Source organism: Calidris pugnax, unplaced genomic scaffold, assembly GCF_001431845.1.
Source record: "Calidris pugnax isolate Ruff unplaced genomic scaffold, ASM143184v1 scaffold111, whole genome shotgun sequence".
Lineage (NCBI taxonomy): Eukaryota > Metazoa > Chordata > Aves > Charadriiformes > Scolopacidae > Calidris > Calidris pugnax.
Window position 1 is genome coordinate 4,177,443 of NW_015090872.1, and position 5,666 is coordinate 4,183,108.

Here is a 5,666-nt window from a genome sequence, read left to right on the forward strand (position 1 = left end):
GATACCTGTAAGAATACAAATAATGTTTCTTTCAGGGTTCTTTGTGATGAGGTAACAATGATGTAGTGAAGAGGGGAGAGACAAAATCAGGAACTTTGGCTGGGACATTAAGCAAGATGAATTTTAAAAAAGCACTTTAAAAGTGCTGAGGCTAAGAGAATAGGAAAGCTAAAGAATTGTATGGGAGAGAAGTCTGAAGACAGGCTGGAGTGCTTTGGTAGGGAGGGACATTTGGCAGTATCCCTTGCAACCATTGCCCAGAAAGACTTGTGGAAAATGAGAGGGACCCCAGCCAAGCTCCTTTATAGCAAGACCTCCCTAGGAAGCCAGTGGATTGTGATATGGAAGAGCGAGATACAGTCAGCGGTTTCACTGGGACTGGCATACAGCTGCGGGATAGTTTGCATCCCACTGTGCTTCAATTAGATCTTTTCTGCTCCATCCTTCCTTAACAGAGCTACTACTCTGTTCACTTTCCAAGAAAGGAATGGAATTAGCTGGAACAATTCTTCATGGGTCTATTTGCAGCATATCTTTCATTGTCTTATATTGCACTTGCATTTAGTATGATGATAAAAAATTCAATACTTAGATAACATTACCCTTCTTGTTATTATTGGCTGAAATAGCAAGAAACAAGTATGCATCTTACCTGGCTGTAAATAAATTTTTAAAAATCTGAAAATTCAGCTTAAATTTTCTCAAGTGTTCATTTTTCCAGCTATTCTTTGGGTCCGAAAACTGACATCTTAAGTGATTGTTTTCCCAGCTATTCTTTGGGTCCGAAAACTGACATGGAGGCATATAGTCACTATAGAAATTGTCCTTTTACTAGAGACTGAATCCCATGTATTACCCATGTGCATTTACCCATGCGGTATAAAATGTACCCCATAGGGAAGGGGAATTCCTGTCAATCAGTGTGGAGGAGGAGATCCAAATCTGGACAACACTTTTAGCCACTCCAGAACTTCCTCAGCCATTGCTCCTTGTAGGAACTGAAATATTTCCCTTTAGAGATTTGGAATTTGACTCTTCTTTTCCACTTTAATCCATGTGACTTGGATTTGATGAGTAATGCTGACAGACTTGGTTAGCTGGGTTCAGATGGAACGTGTTCTCAAAGCTCCATTCGTATTGAAGCCCATGTATTATTTTGTTGCTGGGCTGTACAGTCAGTATCTCCTCATAAATTCTTTTCATTTCATGGGCAAAGATTTGAGTGCAACTATATATGAGAATGGATGGGGAAAGCACTGTTAATGAATTATCTTTGGAGTCCTTCCTATGTTGCTCTGTGAAGTTTTTGTCAAAAAATAATGAATTATCTTTGGAGTCCTTCTTTCTATGTTGCTCTGTGAAGTTTTTGTCAAAAAAAAAGATTTTCAATTTGCCTTGAAGACCACTCAGTTGTTCTTGCTTTTCTTTTAAATACTGACTACTGTAAGCTGTTTATTGTGCAAGATTTGGTTAAAGTACCTGATACAACTTAGGGATATTAGATTTGCAAAGTACTGCACAGAAGAGGAACTGGGCTAAAACCATGTGCTGTTGTGTATTTTCAGTCTTGACATTCTCTGCCTACTATGTAGATTTGGGAAAAAAATACAACTGTTAAATCGAAGTGACTTACTTCTCAGCCTTCTCTTGATGGTTAACGCAGTTATTTAGGTTGCATGTGCTATCTTCAGACTGGGAAGTAGAAATGAGAGGAGGCTGTCTTAATCTTTGAGGAATCTTGTATAAAAAAGAAGCTTGAGGGTGCCCAGGCATGTGCTCTCCTCCTCGATTTGTGGCCAGTGGGATGCAGGTAGGTTCAATGGAAGTGCAGCTCTTAATGCAATCCTGTGGATTGATTCTTACATATGGTGGCTAAAATCAGACCTATAAACAGCATCTGTAACACGTTCCTGGTCTGTATCCTCCTGTTCTGGTACACTTCCAAAGGAATGTTTTCCTGCTTTTATGTGCTGTGGCGTGTGTCGCTCCAAACTGAGGGTTTAGTCACTCACGTTCCGTTAATTGTTCGGAGTTCATTGGGACTCGATGATCCCAAGGGTCTCTTCCTGTCAATTTTTCGGAGTTCATTGTTTACAGTTTCTCACTCAGGGGCTATGGTTTATTACTTTATTCTGTGGGACTCTGTATCTGTCAATCAGGGCTTACAGTTTACCTATTTACTGATTAGGGCGTGGAATTTAAAACCTGACGTCCTCCGTAAGTTGTAAAGCGCCAACGATCAGCCGGGTTACAGGAGATGTGTTTTAACACTTAAAGTTCAGTTCTCCATCTCTCCGTCCCTCTGTTCCTGTCCCTCTGACTGACCATCCTTCCCACCAGCTGTCCGTCTGTCCAGCTTGCTCACCACCCTTACTTCCTTCTCTCACTGTCCTGCCCGTCGCCCCCTCCAGACCCCCCTTCAGAGTCCCACGGCCCCCGCTTTACGCATGCGCGTTGCCGACGCCCTGCTCTCGCCCGCCCTCTGCTGCCCACCATCGGTACCGCACCTGGGGTACAGACGCATGCGCAGTGCGGCCTCACCGCCCTCTCGGGCCGCGCCCCCGGTCACGGCCCGGTCATGGCCGCCCGCCGGCCCGCTGCGGCCCTCCGCTGGTCACAGCCCGGCACTGCAGGGCTCACGCACACGCGGTTTCTCCGTCCTGCTCATCGCTGCCATCCCTCGTTCCCTCCCTCCCAAGCCGGTGCGGCGGCAACCGCCATGTTTCGCCGGTAACATGCTCCGCTGGTAACGAGCACCGGCTCCGTCGGCCGGTCCGTCCTGCCCTGCCGCTCGGCGAGGCGGCTGGCTGGCTGGCTTGGCTCCTCAGTGCTCCCCACTGTTGTGGGGGCGTGCTATGGTTTGAGGAACCCAATTTATTGTCGTTTAGCCAATTATTCTAACACCTGATGACCCCTCCCCACCGGGGAAGGGGGGGGGGGGAACAAGGAAACACAAGGGTTGAAATGCAAATAGATTTAATACCATGAGATGAACTAATTTACATTAATAACACTAAAGAACCAATATTGGTCCCGATACCAAGGATACACAAGGATTATACCCAGCCCATTCTGTCAGCAGGAAGCTGTGCATTCCCAAAGGAGATGGCAAATGCCTGACATAGCGAGCACTGTGGCTTTGGGGGAAAGGGAAGGGCTCAAGGCTCTGGCATCAGAGCAAGAAGTTCTCAGGATCGCAGCCGTCACGGGAGCGAGAGAACTTCACAGCAAACTTTCCAATTTATATGGAATGTGACATTCATGGTATGAAATAATCCTGTTGGCCAGCGTGGGTCAAGTGCCCAGGTCTGGCTCCTCCTCATCCCTGCACCTGGCAAGGCTCGAAAACACCAAGACCTTCAATCCCATGTAGCCCGGCTGGCTAGAAAGTAAATATTGTCATTAATTCAGACACTAGAGGCTTCTAAAAGTGCAGTTTTCCCAAGAGCTAGAGGAGACCATACTGAAAAGTACAATTACAGAAAAAGAAATTAGTCCTGTGTTGCTCAAACCAGGATGGAGTGCCACAGGAGGACCACCCTGACTCCCCAGTGGGAGCTCCTGCTCCAGGGCCTGCCTGGTCAGTGTCCACAGGACAGAGGACAAGCACCAGCTCCTGCAGGGACAGGGTGGTGTCAGTGACTGCAGGAACGGTGTTGTTTGACAGTTGTCAAAAAGACTTCCCTCTCTCAGTAGGTGGCACTTTCCTTAAGGAGAGGCTGGTTGGTGGTTACAGCTGTCACTGGCTCTGGATATTTGCCCACAGAGCTGAGAGGACCACAAATACTAAGTTAATTGTCTGTAATGGGGATTTAGTGCTCGCTGTGTTGCGGGTCGGTTCAGTGGAAGTGCAGCTTAGTGCAGTGCATCAATCCATGCACTGATTCTTACGTATGGTCACTGATGAATGGTGGCTGAAACCAAGCCGAGGAACAGCAATTGTTACTACAACTGACCGAAATAGATCAGATCAGCTGTGTGTTTGCAAATACGGGCATCAGAGCAGGGCAATGCTGGCAGAACCTCACAGTTTGCTGATTAAAGACCATGAGACCTAAGTTAGTGTTTCTGCTCTTCCCTCTGAGATCCCATCAGATGGCTATTTCCACAAGACTTGTTCTCTGAAACACAGAAGCAGAGTAAGATTTGTTGAAAGTGTTCCATGAGTCCTCCTTCAGATACCTTTCCTTCTCCTGTGAGCAAGGAGTGCATTTTTATTTTGAAGAGACAAAAGATTGGCAGCAAGTTAGTGGAGATAAGCCTTCCTTTTGTTGACACAAAATAAATTAATGCTTCAGGCTACTTTCTGTCTTGATTTATAGTAGACTTCACATTGATGGGCAAATTAGGCTGAGATTAAATAGAGACTATTTATTTCCCTTATCTTTGGTACATTAATTTCTGATCTGTTAGATTAGTACAGCAAATCTGTTTTATTTAAGCAGATGTCAAGAGACAGGGTTGTCTTTATTTTGAAAATGAAAGTTACTTTATTTCATTGCAGCTTTGAGCAGGGCAACACAGGATCTAGGAGCAGTATTTGTGGAAAAGCTCTCAAGAGCCAAACCCTTTAATAAAATGGAATATTACTAAATTTTTTAGCATTTTGTAGCCACATTGGTTAATACATTAAGTATAATTCTTGTTAACTACATGTATTACTCTGTTAAGGTTGTATGAGTAATTTTGCTTTCATGATATATTGCATTATCCTAATGATGTACACCATTAACCGAGAACAATTCTAGCAAGCATCCCAAATGTTTTTGCTTTAACCAAAATTTTGCCATGTTCTCGCGCTGCAGTGACCTCAACCATTGCCTTTTTTGGATAACATGGGACCTTCTGTACATCTATACTAAGCACGTGTACTGCACAATTCACCTGGGGCAAGTACACCTCTTCAGTCTGTGTTCTCGCTTTTTATTTGTGCAAAGATAACGCAATAGAGTCAACACTTATACATCACGATACTTGTTTTCACTTTTTTTACGATAGATTGATAAGAGCCTAAAGTCATTACGACCCCACTAGCAGTGGTTTAGAGAAGGATGGCCTGCAGGGTGCCCTGTATTTCTGCATTTATTTCCATTGTCATTGATCTTGTTTATAGCGCTGCCTCAGGCCTTGCCGCCATACCCGGGGCCAACTGCCACCGCCTGCCGCGGGGCACGCTGGGACATACCTCTTCCCGGCTCGGTAGGCGGCGGCGGATTGGTCCTTCCTGCACCACGTGCCCGCCGGCCGCCTCTCCATTGGTCGGCGGCCCGGTCCGTTATGTCTGGGGCTGGCCAGGAGGCTGGTGAGGGTGTGACCGGCGTTGCCGCGGTAACGGCCGCCTCCGGCATGGCGGCGGGGCGTGCCCCGCGGTGAGGAGAGGGGCTGGGGAGCGGGTGGTGGAGGCCGGTGGCCGGGAAGGATGTGTGCGGAGGTTGCCTGGTTGAGGCCCCTTCTGGCGGAGGGTGTCTGTCTGCGTGGGAGTCGGAAAGGGGGGGTCGGGGGTAGGAGGAGGTGTGTGTGTGAAGGGCCTTGTTGCGGCCGGCTGTGAGGAAAGGAGCGTTAGTGGAGGGGGGCTTGTGGGGAGGGTGTGCGTAGAGGAGAGGGGAAGGGAAGGGATCTAAGTGTGCTCCTGGGTAAAGGTCTCTTCTGAGACACCCCCCCCCCCC

At 47.1% G+C, this 5,666-nt stretch overlaps 1 protein-coding gene across 2 annotated transcripts in view; it reads left to right on the plus strand.

Annotated features, from left to right (window-relative positions):
* Positions 1-5,297: 5,297 nt before the first annotated feature.
* Positions 5,298-5,666, plus strand: part of CAPN10 (calpain 10) — a 15,932-nt gene continuing 15,563 nt past the window's right edge. For both annotated transcript variants that reach the window (XM_014946074.1, XM_014946076.1), the window contains exon 1: positions 5,298-5,369. The gene's annotated coding sequence lies outside the window, so the exon portion shown is untranslated. The remainder of the gene's footprint in view (positions 5,370-5,666) is intronic.